At 40.6% G+C, this 19,214-nt stretch overlaps 1 protein-coding gene across 3 annotated transcripts in view; it reads left to right on the forward strand.

Moving 5' to 3' along the window:
* LOC146857047 (histamine N-methyltransferase A-like) overlaps window positions 1-19,214 on the forward strand; it is a 544,350-nt gene that overhangs the window by 60,786 nt on the left and 464,350 nt on the right. Inside the window, exon 2 of one of the 3 annotated variants that reach the window (XM_085647546.1) lies at window positions 1,779-1,932. The exons of the other annotated variants lie outside the window; for them this stretch is intronic. The gene's annotated coding sequence lies outside the window, so the exon portion shown is untranslated. The remainder of the gene's footprint in view (window positions 1-1,778; window positions 1,933-19,214) is intronic. 3 annotated transcript variants of the gene reach the window in all.

Raw genomic sequence — 19,214 nt, forward strand, 5'->3', positions numbered from 1 at the left:
TGCAGTTTCCTCATCTCCTTAAATGATTGAACTGACATTGACAAGAAGATATTTTTGATTGGCAATTGCACAGAGTAGTTAGTACTCTAGCGCACAGTAGCTCTCGACACCAGCCTAGGGCCTGCGTACTTGAATGCGGGCATGGTGAGGACACGCCAATTGAGCGCTAAAGGCACACCAAAGGCAAGCCCTTCTGCTCCCGAATGGGCCCAGGAGCCAGGAATTATGCCTTTTTGTCTACAGATAGTCTCACTTACACTGCCTCCCAACTGCTTGACTGCTTGCCCTTCACCCCTTTACCACTAGAACCTTTAGTTTTTTCAGTGAATTTCTAAGGCTTTTTAAATTTAAAATGCAAATTCCTAACTAGAACTTACCTGTAACCTTTGATTTTTTCAGTTAATTTTCATGTTTTTTTTTAAGTAGCAATGGTCTTTGCAGAATGGTGTGAAAGGGGGGGGGCTCTGACCAGCTCTCAGAAATCCCGTTGAGTAGGACCTATAGAACGAACCAGGAGGGCTTCTTGATTCCCAAGGTCCTTTAGCATCAAATGCAAAAACAACAGTAGATGGACAGAATGTAGAACAATGTTATACATTCACCCCAGTACAAAGATATGGGCCTAAATCCATTGTTTTTTTGCTCACCATGCCATTCCAGTATGAACCCAACCATATGCAAATCAGTCTGGACCCTGTGCCTCATGGGAACAGTCCAGCCCGAACTGCCTAGCCAAGTCCTCCCTGGACTGGTCCTAAGATGCTTGTTTCTGGTCCAGGGAGGACCTGGCTTGGCCGTTCGGCCAGGTCTAAACTGGGGTGGCATGGTGAGCAAAAGAATGATGGATTTAACCCTGATCTCTTGACTGGGGGAGAATGTTTTGATTTCTTCTGCATTCCGTTCATCAATTGTGTGTCTTTTCCTTTAGCATCAAAGACAACTTTATTCCCCAACCAGTAGTATGCCATGAGACGTGTTTGCAGAGTGGTGCAGAAAGGGGGTGAGGCCTCCGAAAACCTCTTAGCAAACTGACTGTGTGGATCTTGCTGGAGGTAACAAGAGGGATACTTGGCCTCCAAATTCCCTCAAGAGCCAAGGACACTTCATCCTCCAACTAGTACTATGCTAGGAGGCATGTTTGCAAAATGATGGAGAAAGAACGTCTTTGATGATTGCACAGGTAGTGCCTGTATGATTCTATGAGTGCCATTGCCAAGGGCAGATTGTGAATACCGGGTGTTTTTAACAAAGTGAAAATCCCATATATGGACATATTTTACATATGGTTTCAATGTAGTTATTTAGTAAGATACTAATTTAACTCTTCCATTTGTAATAATTTGTCGAAATAACTAAATCATAAATGCATTTTCCTTCTTCACAGCAACACCAGAGGTCGCAATGACATCAGCAGTCATTAAACAAATGAAAAAGTGAAAAATAGATATATAGACATATTTTACACAAAGTGTGTGTCTATCTCTTTAGTAACATATTGGTTTAACATTATTTTAACAACACATTTATTAAAAAGAAAAGTTAAAAAAATAACTCAACATCTGAACTCACAAATAGAACATATCTACCAAACAACCATCAAACTACCCATTGTTACCCAAACTCATGGGGAATAAAAAACTGCTGCCAAACTGGTACAAAGCACAATCTGAAAACATCACATTACTGGGAAAGTAAGTAATATCTTTGGATAATATACTGTTCAGTAAAATGAATAGGAAGTATACACCCACTCCTCCTTCTTGAATCTTCTTTTCCAGGAGTTTATTGTGAGCAGTTGGTAGATTTTGACTGGAGTCTGTTTTTGAATTCATGGAATAACGTCTCTAACTGCCGGTCAAGCAGAAGGAAGCTGGAGGACCATCTACATCAGTGGCAGCAGCAACAATTCCCGGGCACAAAGTCCCATTAGAGGTACATACTACTTCAACAGATATGGCTCCAGAGTTTTCAAGAATGCCCACATATTACATGAATTGTAGTTTTGTTATAACAGCTGGTGAGCAGTGTGTTATAGCTATTCACAATGCTGCCAAAAATCATACATGGTATTTTTTCCCCCTCTTATATTTTTTGCACATTTCATAAGAGGAGTTTATAGTGAGCAGCAAGAAGGCAACGCAAAGCTAAAGGACCCTCGACTTGAACAGTACACAACAACCCGAAGCAGAGAGTCCATTCAAAAGTCCAATCTAAACTTCAAGATTTGGCTCCACAGTTTTCCCCTATCGCATCATACTGCATGGATTGTGGAGTTGTGAATGCTGAGGAGCAGTCCATAATGACCCTTCTCAATGCCGCAAAGAATAATAAATGTTGATGTTTTCTTTTCATTGTTGGCCCTTCATAGTTTTTCTACATTACCAGGCATTTTATCTTACAAAATAGGTATCTTATGTGTTGTTCACTTTATTATATTCTAATTTATTGTAACACTACCTACATATAACTTGCCGTATAGACAAGTCAAGCCATCCCTCTACAAATAAATACACAGGTAACTTTTGCCAATTATCATCATTTACTTTTTCTCTTTTTAAATATAAGTCAACAGTCTGTATTAAAATCTTCTAGTAAGTGCATCGACAACATATACAAACATACTCTGTTTTTTTCACTTTCTTAAAACTATCATCTGTAATATATGGGTATTGTCCTGCAACTCCTCCTCTTAACAACTCTTCGTTTTTCCTAGAATCCTGCTCAGGACCAACGAAACAAAACTGCACATCACTGCAAACCTATTCCATATCTGCCACACTACAATGCAAAAGTGCTCTATTCATTTCTCCTAAACATTAAGCAGGAGTTTTCACATAATGCAGTCTCCTACCTTAAAGTTATCATTGTTGAGTGGTATAACTTATTTAGTTTTTTAAACTTCGCCTTGGAAAGATATGTAGGAATTTTACAAAGTGCATGAGTGCATAAGTAGAGCCTGAGTGTTTCATCAGTGCACACGTGTGCCTCAGTATTTTAATGACTGTATGGGTTGTAAGTGGGTATTTAGATGGCTATATAGGTTTTGCTCAAATATTATAATGATTGCATAGTTACAGCCTTGTTAATGGCGTAAGTCAATAGTTAGTACCTAGGTGATTAGATGAAAATATAGATAATTTCTGCATAGTTCAATGACTACATAATTTCTGCCTGCCTAATTGCAAGAATACATGTGTAGTGTCTGGGTAATTAAATAACTCAATGGATAGTGAACCACTGATTTGATGACTTCCTGAGTAATGACTGGGTGATTGCATGAGTGCCTGAATACTGCCTGACTGACTGAGAAAGGAACATCATTGCGGTTAGATACATAACAGTTGTCACTATATTTCAAACTCATTGGTTAACTCCTTCTGTCAGTATCAAACTACCTGTTTTACTGAATACATGCTTTTCTTCTAAATTAAATCTAGGTATCGCACTTGATATATAATTGCCAATTACAATCCAATCTTTATTTCGGTCCGTGGCCCATAAGAGAACATTGCAAAAACATACGATATATAAAAACAGATTGAAACTTTAAAACCCCCAAAAAAACAAGATAAAATTGATACAAGGACGATTAAAAAATCAATCAGCATTTATTCCATTACTGGTTCCTAAAAAAGCCAAATGAGCCCACCACATAAAAGATAAAAACGAGATACAGCGTAAACAATTGGCAATTGACTATTATACTTTAGGAGTCTAAAAGTTTCTTCACAACGCCTTATACACAGGTTCATACACAGTTGTACCAGCCATCTGTACCTGATTTTTTTTTATATCCCGGACAAAAAATTAAATACATGGATTTCAGTCTCCTCCTCTGAACGACATGCAGGGCATCCCAGAGCAGAGCTGTCGATCCATTTGTTAGAAAATGCACACAGAGGGAGAGAACCGTGCCTGAACTGTACATAGAGTTTCCTAGCTAGGGCTGGTTGTATTTCATCTAGGCATGGCTCCAATTTATAAGTATCCTTTATGTTCAGAAAATTACCTGTGAGAGAACAGATGGCAGGATTTTCATGGAGTTGAGCGAGTTTACCCCCCCTGTAGCTACTAAGTAGTTGTTTACATGAGATTGTACTACAGGCAACCTCCTGATTACTCCAGAGGCTGTCTCTACCTATGTTTTGAAAACCTTCTTTCAGGTGTGCGAACCAGGCCATTTTACCTATACCAGGAAATCCCAATATTTCTTGCAACTCTGTCCTATATTCAGCCAGTTCTGGGGTCACCCATAATCGCTGCCAGAATATTAGGGGTCTACAGCCAATTTCCTCTGCAATTGGTCTAACTCCTAGGTCCAAGCGTAGTGCGACAAGTGGGGAGCACACTGGTAGGCCAAACAGCTGTCTAAAGAGCTTATTCTCAGTCTTAATAATTGTCTTGGAAAGGCAATACCCCTGAGTTCGGCCCCAAACATAGCAGCACTCCTTAGGTGGGTTTTATAGATCTCTATTACAGGTCCTACTGGCTTATGAAAATAATTTCTGGAGAACTTAGCCAGCCTGCCTGCCATCTGGGCTAGCTTAAGACTTGACTTATCCATTTATAGACCCCAATCCATTTTTTCTTTTAAGGTGGGACCTAGATACTAAAAAACAGATACCCACTCAAGTTGGATACCATTCATATCTGGGTTAGGACAGGTTGTGTGAGCAGAGTTGAAGACCATATATTTTGTTTTCTCTATATTTTGTTTTCCAACCCCCTGTTTCTGCAAAACTTGCCAAAACCATCCAGGATTCTCTGGATACCCATTGGTGATTTGGACAGCAGGAGGGTATCATCTGCAAACATCATTGCTGGGATTAGCTTGTGTGCTCGCTTTGGAGTATCTATGTCCTTCAACCTGCTCAATGTAACAACCAGTCCATTGATATAAAGACAAAACAGGGTGGTAGCCAGCACACACACAGCCCTGTCTAACTCCTCAATTTATTGGGATTGGCGGAGTGAGTTCCCTGTGCTTCCCATGCCTGATATGTGAACAATTGCCCTCATGCAGTCTTCTTAACATATTCAAGAGATATTAGGGAATTCCAAGGATGCTTACTACCACCCAGAGGGCATCTCTTGGCACTAGGTCAAAAGCACGTTTGAGATCCACAAAGACCAAGTATAGACTACCACCTTCTAGATGCACTGTTTTCCAATAAAGGAGTTGGAGCCTAAATATTTGGTATATGGTGGATGTTTTTTCCCTAAAACCAGCTTGTAGAGGACAAATATGTTCCTCCAACCAGGTCTGTAAGTGATCCAATAAGGTCCTTGCAAAGATTTTTTGTGATACATATATTTGATGGGCAATAATGGGGACCCTTTTCTTATACCCTAGAAGAATCTCTGCTCCAGCCCAAGTTGACGGGCATGCCATCCCTTGTAATATAGCGTTAAAGAGCACCCACAGATATGTTCGCCAGATGTTAGGCTCAGCACTGAAAAGATCCCCAGGTTTCTTGTCCAGACCTGGGGCTTTATCAGGAGCTGTTTTTTTTACAGCACTGATAGCTTCGGTCAACTCAGGGATCTCTGTGTGGGGGTTTTAGGATGGCTGGGTTCTGTGGTCTGGGTGCTAACATAAGTCTCCGGTGGGCTCAGAGGGCCTGGAAATGTTCTTTACAACTATCAGCCGCTGTATTGGGTTCTAGAGCCACCTTTCCATTTCTGCTGCCTGTACTCACAATGTTTCAGAAGGCTTTTATATCCGTAACCTCTAGGGCCTGTTTCAGAGATGCTCATTGATCAATTTCCCATGATTTTTTTGCAAGTGAACTGGTGTCTTCATAGAAAGCCCTTGCACTTCATGTTTGGTTTATACTCTTAGATTTTATGGCCTCTATCAGGGCCCACTTTGCTTTCCGACAGCTTTGGTTAAACCAGGACTGCTTAACCTTTGCCCCCCCCCCGGGTGGCCACTGGCCAGAATATGTCCACCACTTTAGTGGTCATTGCTTCATGCAACTTAGCAACTATTGTTGGGGATGCAACAATACCATTTATGGTTGATAATTTTGCTAGTTCTAAAAAAGATGGTATGATGGATTCCTACAGAAAGGTCATTCTTTCAGGGGATTGTTCGATCCAAATCCATCTTAAATTTTGCCTACCATTGATGAGTAATAGTCTATCATCTATTGTTCAGAGTTCTCAGCGTCTGACAGCTGCAATTCCAAGGTTAAAGCATTATGGTCGCTGTCATGCCGTGATTGGACAGTGAAATCAACAACCCTATCCCACATCCATATTTCTATCAGGATGTAGTCTAGGATGGAAGAGTGACCAAGCCTATTGAAGTTGTGTTTTCCAAGGGTATCAGATCTGGTTTGGCCGTTGCAGGGTCGATGGAGTGATTTAAAGTAAGCAACTTAATCTGAAGAGCCAGTGGTGTCCATGCCCTCAATGTAGGAATATAAGGCTTAGGGATAGCCCAAAGCCGATCCTCCTCAGTGGGTGGTGTATCATAAAAATCTTTAGTTGGCTCGAATTGACAATTTAAATCACCCCATATACCTGCCAAAGCATTTTTGGTGAAGCTAAGAATTAGGCGGTCTAATTGATCTAAGGTCAAGGATTCTTGAATGGTCCTCACGGGCCTTGAATAGACATTGACCAGAACTATTTTGAAGTTTGGAGAAAAGGTAAGCATGATACACAAGATGTCATCAGAAAAGGACTCCAGTTGAGTAACCGTCCAGCCTAAATAGGAACCTACCCAGATACACAGCCTCCCAGAGGGCCTTCCATTTCCTCTTGAGGAGGCATCTATTTTGAAGGTTGCAAACCCCATACGCAATGTCTCCTCCGTTGTCCTTGTTTCCTGGAACATGCATATATCAACCCTGTCAACAAAATCCCCAACATATAATTGCATACATGGCTCTCTAGAAACATACATTGCTTTGTTACTAAGCGTGCACATGCATCAGTGAGTTTCTAAAATGAAAAACAACATTTTGAAATTTTTCAAAGGGCAAAACCTTTTGGGAATGGCAAACCTACATTATTTCTCAAATACTTCTTCTGCTTCTAAATCAAACATTCAGCATATCTCAAACAAAAGTAACTCTCGGAATGAAGCTAGCACAAGATCGCTCAAGGCATCCTTCTCAATGTTAAACAAACCATGTTTAAAGAAAAAGACTACTCTCACCATATTCATTACATTTTCATCAGCCTTACTTCACATAGATTACCATGTAAACATATATGTGATTTCTTATTAAATGTATACATTCTAGCCCTCTTTCCCAAAATATATACCTCTCTGCATCTTTAAGTAAACTCAAAAGTCCCACCAAGTCTAGCTCCGTGACCGCTCTGCTCCCTAAACTGCACAGGCTTCCCATGGAAAAACGCATCCAGTTCAAGGCTTTATGTGTGGCGCATAAAATCCTGTCTGGACAGGCCCCGTTGGGCCTGGCCAAGCTACTTAAGCCCTACACCCCATGACGCCTATTAAGATCGGCTGGTCGTGCTTTGGTCTGTACCCCCCGCGTCTTCAAAGCCAGAGCTGGTGGCCGCTCCTTTCGGAACTTAGCCGCCAAACTCTGGAACTAACTGCCGGTCCCTATTAGAATTATTCAGAAGCACTTGGCGTTTCGTAAAGCAATAAAAACCTGGCTCTTTTCTGGCCCTGCTAAATCCTTGTAGGTCTAGCTGTCATCCTGCGTCTATCTCTTGGTTGTTGGTCTTGGTCAGGGTAGCGCTGGGACGCCCCGTTGCTGGGGCAGCCATGCGCGCTACAAATCGGATTAATAATAATAATATATATAGCTATGTGCAAGCACAAAAACCATATCTTATTATCTAAGCATCTGCAAAGCGGTCATATAAGTTAAAAAACACATTCACAAACACTTCCCAATACATTCCGAACAAGTATTAATACTTTCTAATCCATAGACAGGTGGACAACATGTTCTCACCTTTTATTTCCCACTATACCATTCCTGTTTAATAATTTTATTAAAAGTACTACAACTCCCAGAATGCAAATAACAGATGTATCTATTCTGCACATGATTTTACACATTTAAAACATTCTTAGTGCCTCATAGCAACTTTTCTCAAGACTATACTTTTATTTTTCATTAACTTATACAATGTAATAAAGAGGTGCTAATTCATTTTTCTCTATCTTCCCAAAACATTCACCACTAACCTCTTAAAAACATACAGTCTAATCGATACAGTTCATTTAATATATTTTCTCATCACTGTGATACTCCTTTTAATTAAACTTTTAATTAAACTCCCATATACATCTTCATTTCTAATGTGCATTTTAAAAATAATTGGAAAGTTATACACATACCAGTGAATTCAGTTTGTAGATTTTATTGCTGTTTAGCTCTTTCTGGATAGTTTTGACACAATTAAGATTTGTAAAAACTAACCATAAGAATTGTACACCACTCGCATGCAAAGCAACTCTAAAATAGCAACCTCTTCTACTTTTCAAACTATCATCATGAAAAATGCAGAAATTGGAATCATCTTTCATTTTAGTCTACTGCATCTCCACTTGTGAAGGATTAGCATCTGTTAACCCTTTCCCTCTCTTTCAAAAAGAGGTTCCCGTTGGCGTGTTTTCGCAATGTGTTCGTGATGACCACGAGTTCAAACCTATATCTAGATTCATTTTTCTGAAATGTAAATACTACACAACAGTTTATTACATAGTCCTGAGTTGGAAATTAAAACTTGCCATTACTTACATTATGTCATCACTCCTCAACTTTAAAAAAAGTTCTGTCTCTTTAACACCCTTCCCCCAATACAGTCTTAGCTCAGTGTACCTGCAAACCCAGTGGAACCAGTAGGGAAAACGTTTACAGCACATTCTAGAAGGAACATGCTACTTCCAAATGAGATACAGCAAGTGTGGTTTACTCCACAGATTCAAATGCAGAACAATGTCTGTATTACATTTCTTTTTTTTAAACAACAGCCAATAATAAGACTTTTTCCTGAGCCATCCAACACACTACCTAATTTTATGCACTTTCATGCTGACCGCATCGAATGAAATATATATATATACATACATACATATATATATATATATATATATATATATATATATATATATATATATATATATATATATATATATATATATATATATATATATATATATATATATATAATCACAGGAAAAACCATAGGTTTCACACACGTTATAGTTAGGAATTAGCATTTCAAAAACCTTGCAAATTCACTTAAAAAAACAATCCTCTGCTGATGACTTCAGATATTACATCACTGTATTTAAACACTTATTTACCCATGTCTTCTTCCATTAATTTTTAGCTATACATATATTACAATTTTTTTTTTTCAGAAAGACACATATGTCATCAGTGATGTAATATAGGATTGCGGTCGCGTGAGTTATAGTTGCCTGCACTAACTATAACAGGGGAATTTCATTGGTTTTTCACGAGTGAAATGTCCTGCTAACTATAACATGTGTGAAACCTATGGTTTTTTAAGTGAATTTGCAAGGTTTTTGAAATGCTAATTCCTAACTATAACGTGTGTGAAACCTATGGTTTTTTCAGTGAATTTGTACGGTTTTTTAAATGCTAAGTTATGTATTTATTAATATATATTTTTTTTGAAATTTTTTTTACTGTGCGCACCGTGCGCGCGCGGTGGGCACGCTGTGCGCTTCACGCACCGCGCGCCCACTTTACGCAGTTCGGGCCATGCGCGCACGGTGCACGAAGTACGCAGAATTTTTTCTGTTTCTACCGTGCGCGCACGCTACGCGCACTTCGCGATTTTTCGCAAAAAAAATAAAATCTTTTTTTGGCCCTTGGGGGTCCTTCTGGGACCCCCTGACAAATGCTAGGGGGTCAGGAACTATCCAGCCTGCCCCCTTTTCACGTTCTCCACCTTTGTTTTTCACCCCCTGAGAGTGCGAGAGACAAAATGGCGGCCGACACTTCCTGGTTTCGACCGATTCGAATGTTTACTAAGATCTAACAACCAATCAGAATTGCGCATGCGCAAGGCAGGGTGCGCGCACCCAGCGCGCACGGTGCGCGCGTATAGAAATTTATATGCCTTTAAATGCTATTTTCTCAGAAAATACTGAACAGATTTACACCAGACCTGGAAAAGGCACTTCCTTGACTCTATGGCTACCTCTATGCCAAATTTCACGTAATTCTGTTCAGCCGTTCGGGCTGTAGCTGCGATTAAAGTCCCTATGGAAAACTCCATGGGGAAAACGAGTTTTGGGACCCCCCCTTTTTCTCGGCCCCCGCTTGACGAATCACCCCGAGACTTTCAGGGTAGGAGCTGAGCGGAGCGCTCCATTAGTTTTGAAAATTTCGCGAGGATTCGTCAACCGGCGCCAAAGTTATTCAAAATAGAATTTTCAGATTTCCTATGGAAACTCGGTCCTAACTATAACTATCTACTGGCGGTCGCCAGTAGATAGTTATAGTTAGGACCGAGTTCCCATAGTAAATCTGAAAATTCTATTTTGGATAACTTTGGCATCGGTTGACTTATCTTCGTGAAATTTTCAAAACTAATGGGGCGCTCCGCTCAGCTCCTACCCTGAAAGTCTCGGGGTGATTCGTCAAGCGGGGGCCGAGAAAAAGGGGGGGTCCCAAAACTCGTTTTCCCCATGGAAATAGAATTAAAAATCAAGTTTAAGTGTTTAGATTTTGGTTGGCTCTAAAAAGAGCTGTTGTGTTCATTGAGTGTTTTTTTGTACCTACAAGTAAGTACCGATGCAGAGTCTAAAGTTCAAGAGGAAGACTCTGTTCCCTTCATCTGTGAAATGTACACGTCTCCTCTATAAATGCCTTGCATGTTGTAACGCAAGTTGTTGTGGTATATAGAACCCATACCATAGTCTCTGAGGAAAGCAGAAACAGACCAATTGACGTGCTTTCTTGCTTTCTCAATCTGCGGACAATATTGGTTGGACCAGTTCCACTTTTGCCTTTGGCATATATTAGAATATACAAAGGTAGTTTGTGGAAAAAGTGACATCAATTGCACAAAGGTGTCCTTAACAAGCATTTCCAGACCTACCCCAGTTAAAGTGCCTAGGTCATTTCCACCACAGTGCACAATTATAAGGTTAGGCTGTGGGAGATGTTGAAAGGATTTCATCAAAGGCATTAATTGGTGCCACTTTAACCCTCTCTGACCAATCCATTTAATGTCTACATTTGGCAAAGCAAGGTCTTTCACAATACCTCTTTTTCTGCATACTTTTCACTCCAGTAGACATAGCTATGACCTACAATCCACACTGTGAACATATTTCAAGGAGATCTGGATTAGGCCTGGGCAAAAATTTCGTTCCGTTCGCGGAAATTGCGAAAATTGGGCATTTTCGCGTTCCGCGGAGAGCGCGGAAATGTCAAAATGTACGCATTCCGCAGCTTTGCGATAATTTGTTTCTTGCTCGCGCTGTAAAATAATACATTATCGCGCGCGCGCGCGATCGCCTTACCTGAATCCCCGCGTTCGCCGACAAGTTTTCCCAATCCGGTCGCGTTCTCCATGAGATGTTGTATTGTTTTAGCCATTTGCGCTGTCTCGCGACAGTACGCGTCTGCAGTGACGTCATGCATCGCGCGATCACGTCTTTCTTCTCGCGATCATGCACCACGAGACAACTGAAAACAAGATGGCCGCGCCCGCGAGCAACCGCAGGGGAAGTTGGCGACCCGCAACCATGCAGAAAATTTCGCGAACGGGCGGGAAAAAAACTTCCGCATCTTCGCGATATTTCCACGTGTTTGCGGAGATTTGTGACATTTTCGCGATAATTTGCGAAAGTGAATTTCGCAAATTCCGCCCACCCCTAATCTGGATGCACTCAGAAGGTGTCTTTCAGTAGAATGGCAATATGAAAAGAAAGATAGTTGTAAAATGGAGGCTTACATACTATTTTTTTAATAAAAAGAACTCATTGGCTGTTTCAGACCATTCAACACTAAAAACTTGGCTGTATGTTTACATTTTTAAAAACATGTTTTGTATTGGTTCAGAAAAATGTGTTTCCACAGAAGATTACTTTGGATATGCTGTTAGGTTTGAAAAGTCAACCACTCTTGCTCTTTGGATTAGAAACATTGTGTGCTGAACTTCTGACCTCTCTGCTCACACCAGTGTTCCATGATCTGTTGCTATGGTAGCAGGCAGAAGTGATGTTGGGGTTAGGAATCATTTGGAAAGGGTTGAAATTTGCAACCAATAGAAATGTGTGTTTCCATTTAAAAAAATGTGGGAAGCAATGTGATTTGAAGTTAACATGTATAAGTGTGATAAAAGAGAGGGAAAGTTTGCCATTTAGTGGTTCTGGTGAGAGGAGTACAGCTCAGAGATTGTGGCTCTGATAATCTGCTGTGTGAGTGGCACATTTCTTTCTCAACTAACTACTTTTAAAGTTGAGTTATGAATTTGAGAGGGGATGTATGTGGTGTATTTTGATATAAATAATAGAAATTTGTTTCTTCTTTTAAAGTTGTGTTTTACATTTTATGTTTTGGAAGATATTTAACTGCCTTGAACTTGTAAGATATTATGGAGTATGTCTTCACCATAAGTTAAGGTGTACTGGTATCACCCAGAAATACTGTTTTGTGCCTAGAATCACATCATGAGCCTGAGTGCACACAGGAATTGTTGTCAGAGATTTAATTTGTGTTGCTTTTGTTCTGTAATACTTGCACTCGTAGGAAAGGGGCAGCTTGTTTTCTTGAACTGTGATGGTTAGCATTCAGCACAAATCACTATCTCACAGATGAGAGGCAAATGCTAACACATTTGAAAACAACAGGGTAGATTTTCCTTCCACTCCTGCAATGGGTGAGGTAGTTCCTACATGTTCAAAACTCCAATTAACCCTTACCACAGGTTATCTTACATACATCTCTGCAGTCTTCATGCAGTTGTGCAAGCGTCCATGCAGATCTCTCTTGCACCTGACAACACACAGTCTCCAGAAACACACTCTCAGCACACAGGCAGCTGCTTCTGCTGCACTCCCATGCTTACTATGCAGCACTGTGTGGTATTTCAGATAGCAGTGTGTAACGCTAACACATTCAACATCACCAAGGCTCATTTCCTTTGCTCTAGTCTAATCACTCACCCAGGTTCCACATGCTCATGCTCACAAGTAGCTGTTAGGACATGTGCTCTTTTCTGCCTCTCTAAACTATAAGGAAAATGTGTCAGGCTGTTACAGTAATTATCACTTGCTCTACCACAGTAGTAAATGTGCTTTGAAATTGCCAATGAAATATCGTTTTCTGCCTAGAATCACACCATGAGTCTGTGTGCACACAGGAATTGTTGTCCAAGATTTAATTCGTGTTGCTCTTGTTCTGTAACACTTGCACTCGTAGCAAAGGGGCAGCTTGTTTTCTTGAACTGTGATGGTTAGCATACAGCACACATCACCATCTCACAGATGAAAGGCAAATGCTAACATATTTGAAAACAAAACAACAGGGTAGTTTTTCTTTGCAGTACTGTAATGAGTGAGGTAGTTCCTACATGATCATAAGCCCAATTAACCCTTACCACATGTGCTCTTACATACATCTCTGCAGTCTTTATGCAGTTGTGCAAGCATCCATGCATATCTCTCTTGCACCTGACAATACACAGTCTCCAGAAACACACTCTTAGCACACAGGCAGCTGCTTCTGCTGCACTCCCATGCTTACTATTCAGCACTGTGTGGTATTTCAGATAGCAGTGTGTAACGCAAACACATTCAACATCATTAAGGCTCATTTCCTTTTCTCTAGTCTAATCACTCACTCAGTTTCCACATGCTCATGGTGTCAAGTAGCTGTTAGGACATGTGCTCTTTTCTACCTCTCTAAACTATAATGAAAATGTGTCAGGATGTTACAGTAATTATCACTTGCTCTACCACAGTAGTAAATGTGCTTTGAAATTGCCAATCAAATATCGTTTTCTGTATTGTTAAATATTACTACTTTTTTTCTTTTTTTTCAGATCTAGAAAGAAAATTTAGGAAATTGAATCAATTTTTCTTTTAATTAAAAAAACCCATTTATTTCTAATTAAGTTATTTTGTTGGTCAGGTACGTTTAAAATATCTGTATTTCTCACCCCTTCACTTTCATCCTCCCTTTTCTTTACTTCTCCTCTCTCTGCTTTTCTCATTCCCCTTTCCTCTCTCTTCTTCCTTTACTGCTCTTTCGTAACTCCCTCACTCCTTCTCTACTACTCCCCTAGGTTTACTGCCTCCATCACTATTTTTTCAACCATGTTTCTCTACCTGTCTCCATATGTCTCAGTCATTCTAACTGACTTACTCCTTCTCAGTTCCTTGCTCTCTGTCTCTGTTTCTGTCTCTCTCCCTTTGTCTGTCTTACCCTTAATTTCCTTAACATCTCTGTTTCTACCACTCCTCCTCTCTCCATCACTCATTTTCCATCTATGTTGATTTTTTAACCTTCTCCGTCATTCTCCTTCCCTCACCTTCCCTAACTGTCACTATCCTTTACTCATAGTCACTCCTATTCTCCTACTTCACTTCCTCCTGTCTGTATCTCACACCCCTTCACCTTTTCGCATTCTTTCCTTCACTCTCCCTCACTCTGCTTTGCTCATTGAAATCCTGACTCCCTTTCTCTCACTCCAGTTTCCTAAATCCCTCCATCCCCTCACTCCCCATCTCTCACTTTCCCTTACCCCCTTTTCTAATCCTCATACCCCTTATCTCACCATCACTCCACTTCTCTTACTTTCAATCCCTTTACCCTGCTGTACTTCATCCGCTTCATCTGTTACTCCCTTTTCCTATCTCCGTCCCTTACTCCCCTTTTCTCACTCCCCCTCCCTCACTCTCCATTACTCACTGCCATTCCCTTACTCATTCACTCTTCTTATCTGTATCCTTTACCCTTAGTCCTTTTGTTGCAGTCAGTCTTTCACTTCCCTTTCTTGACTGATCATACTTTCCTTTTCTCACTCATTCTGTCAGTCCTTTCCTCCTCTTCACTCAGTCATTTCAATAATTTCAATCATTCATGTATACACTACACTTTCATTCAATAAAATTACAACACAGTATATTAGGAATATAGCTCTTCTTGGAGAAGTGAAGTGAGTTCTGAAAAGAACAATTTTTTTTTCTTTTTTGTTTTGTATTTTTTTTTTAGTTTTTTAACAATTTTGTATTTTTTTAGAGCACCAAAAAAAAACAGGGAATGAAAAACTGTTCAACAGGAACAAAAACAATAAATGAAAAAAATTATGGGGTGGCGCATGTGTGCTGCTGTATTTTGTTCTCAATCAAGTTAATGCTGCTCTCGCCGTAGCAAAGAACAGCATTGCACACATTGCAATGTATGTGCACCTTCTGGAACAGTGGGCGGATATCCAGTGATCTTGTACACGGTGAATCTGCGGCCGCAGATGATGTGCTCGGCTGAGCAGGTGGAGGGTTGTCTCTTATGGCTCATGTCGACTCACGAGCATAAGCTACAGGATGCACTGTTTTGAAGTGCCTCAACATGGAATAAATACTAAAGGAGTATTTCTTTGTGGGATCTCCTCTAGATAAGACACTTCCACATATAGTGCATGTCACCTTTGGGGCATTGCCTTCTTTTGGCCCTCTGGAAAGGTGAAGAATTTCCATATGAAAGAGTCTTTTTGTTTCTTCTGCCTTGGTGGTACCACAAAGGTCTCCTCCTCACTCCCTGAAGAAGACTGCTGTTCTGCCATTTTCAAATACTGGAAAAGCTGTTCAGCTCCTTCTCCCAGGAAATAAGAAGAAATAGTGATGGGAGTGGGTGTGGTGCTTGAAGATTCTGGAACAGAAACTACTATGAACCAATGAAAAGTGTTGTTTCGTAATCACATGACTTGCCGTGTGCACACCGCGCGCGTACGGTGCACGCACGCATGTGTGCACGGAGCATGCACGCATGCGCGCACGGAGCACGCAGGGTGCACGCACACATGCGCGCACGGAGCCCGCACCCGTGCGCGCACCCCCACGGCAGAAGATAGCCAAAGAGAAAAGTTAAGAACATGAAAACACGTAATGGAAGACACTTCCTAACGCACTAGGCCTTGTCACAGGGTCTCAAAAGGACCCACAAGAGCAAAAATAATGCTTTAAAAAAAAAATAAAAAAATTAGCGCGCACCGTGAAAAACCCCTAAAAGAAAAAAAGAATTTAAACTGTTTATAAGTTTATAGAAGATATTAACTATGCTGTTCAACTTTAGCCAAATAAAAAAAAAAAGAGCTGAGCCATTCCATATTACAGGATACAGTCAATCTATAACTTTATACATAGGTAGTTTATTGTAAAATAAATATATACAAAATATATTATACATAAATAAATTAGCATTTAAAAAAACTTGCAAATTCTGTAATAAAAACATAGGTTTCACACACGTTATAGTTAGGAATTAGCATTTAAAAAACCTTTGAAATTCACTGAAAAAACCATAGGTTTCACACACGTTATAGTTAGGAATTAGCATTTAAAAAACCTTGCAAATTCACTGAAAAAACCATAGGTTTCACACACGTTATAGTTAGGAATTAGCATTTAAAAAACCTTGGAAATTCACTGAAAAAACCATAGGTTTCACACATGTTATAGTTAGCTGGACATTTCACTCATACAAAACCATTGAAATTCCCCCGTTATAGTTAGTTCAGCTAACTATAACTCGCGCGCCGGCAATCCACTGCTGATGACGTCACATATTACATCACTCATGACATGGTCAGTGACATCACTCATGACATCGCTGATGACATCTCAAATGACATCACTGATGACATCACTGGTGACATTATCCAGTGAATATGTGTTTTTCTGAAAAATAAATATTTTTTATATATGTATATCTAAAGGTTAATGGAAGAATGAATAGGTAAATAAGTGTCTAAATTGATTTTGTTTTGTAAAATTAATTGTATAACTGACTTATTAACAGTATCTTAGTGAATACAAGTATTAGTGAGTAATGTTTAAATATTTAAATATCTGTATCAGTGTCTCACTTTGTGTATAAGTGGCTGCATGGGTTGGTGAGTAGCTACATGAGTGTGTATATGGGTTATTAGTCCGTTTTTAGAGTATCAGTATGAGTGTCTGTATGGTTCAGTGGGGGATATTACTTAGCGTATAGATGCATGAATGAGTGACTCACTGTTTGTATGTGTTTTGAAGACAGTATGTGAGCAGGACAGTATGGGTGGATGAGTGTGTGTATGGGTGAGTAAGAGAGTGAATGACTGTCTCAATAGTGTCTTTATGAGTAAGTCCATATGTTTTAAACTAGTATATGTGAGTATTGATGTATATAAGTGTGGATATATGAGAGTGAGAGATTGGAAGAGTTCCTTTATAATAAGTATGTGTTTCTATAAGTGATTGTTATAGAGAGTAAGTATGTGTATGTTTCTTTAGAAGTAAGTGTAGTGGTGTGTGTATTGCTGTATATGCAAGTAAATGGATGTTTATTTGCATGTGTGAGTATGTGTGTGAGTAACTCTATGTATGAGTGTAGGTGTGTAACAGGATGTATAGTTGTAAGAGTAGATATGATGACTGAGTACATGTATGAGTGACTATATAGAAGTGTTGATGAATGAGTGGATGTGTATGTAGATTTTGGAATTACTGAATAGGTTGTTCTAACTGGTATTGGTATCTATAGTTTTCAAAACTTTAGTTTGTATTTTTCAATGTGTGTATCAAAGTTTATATTAGGCCACTGTGAAGCTTGCATTGGTTCATTTAGTTTTCCACTGCCATCGCGCTGGGGTGCATCCCAGAGCCGTTGGGAGGCTCATAAAAGCCTTCTTTTTTATTCTTGAATACACGCTGGAGCGCATAAGAGGGACGTAGAAAGGCTCCGGTTATTAACCTTGTGTTCTTTTGAGCATAAATGCTGGAGCCCTTATAAATAAACGCACTGATTCTGCATTTACAGCATGGAAGCTCCTATTCTTTCTAGACGGGCGCGCTGGAACGCTACCCTCTAGTCCTGAAGTTTGAACACTGCTGATGAACAGACGTATCGCTTACTGGGATTCAACGATATAATTGTGCTTGCTGTCGGCGCTGTATAAACATGTGTGGGACTTACATGCTGATTGTGGATGTTAAGGGGGAACACCAATCTGACTCGACTTGAGTTGTGCTGAACTTTCACTTGAAAAGCTGCAGTTCATACAAGACACTGCCCTGTTCCTTTGGCACCTCCTCATTTTTGTTCATTGATTTTTCACGGAGAGATCTAGAGGCCTTAGAACTTGCTGCACACTGGCCTCTTCTGAAAGGACTATCATCCTAATATTGTGTGACAGTAGTTCGTAATACAGACTTTTCGCTAACTCTACGGTTTATGGTGGGGAACAGTATTGAGGGATCTTTCCTGAATAATTCTGCTGTGAAGGTCCTTAAATAAGCGTCATTGACGGTAAGATCGAAGCATCCCGTCCTTTGACCTACTGCTCTGCCTGCCTTCCTGGTGGTTCCTTTCTGATCTCACCTCTTCTGAGGGGTATTAGGCGACCTTCTGAGTGTGCCGCTCGCAGGCGCAGGACCTTGCTTTCACTCAGGCTCATCCAGAACTGTTTCCCGCAGCGGACCTTGGCGCGGACAGCACGGATTTCCACTAAACTACACGGGGCTTTTAATTGTGACTTTATTTAATTTGCGGGACTGCGAGGACCAGAGTGCTTTCTTTCCTGCTGATCACTCGCACCTGGCTCCTCTTCCCGCCCCTCACTCCGGCCAGTATTTCACGCCTCGCGGCCCCCGCTTCGCGGGAGCCGCTCGCAGGCGCAGGACCTTGCTTTCACTCAGGCTCATCCAGAACTGTTTCCCGCAGCGGACCTTGGCGCGGACAGCACGGATTTCCACTAAACTACACGGGGCTTTTAATTGTGACTTTATTTAATTTGCGGGACTGCGAGGACCAGAGTGCTTTCTTTCCTGCTGATCACTCGCACCTGGCTCCTCTTCCCGCCCCTCACTCCGGCCAGTATTTCACGCCTCGCGGCCCCCGCTTCGCGGGTGCCGCTCGCAGGCGCAGGACCTTGCTTTCACTCAGGCTCATCCAGAACTGTTTCCCGCAGCGGACCTTGGCGCGGACAGCACGGATTTCCACTAAACTACACGGGGCTTTTAATTGTGAGTT

Source organism: Triturus cristatus, chromosome 3_2, assembly GCF_964204655.1.
Source record: "Triturus cristatus chromosome 3_2, aTriCri1.1, whole genome shotgun sequence".
Classification (NCBI taxonomy): Eukaryota; Metazoa; Chordata; class Amphibia; order Caudata; family Salamandridae; genus Triturus; species Triturus cristatus.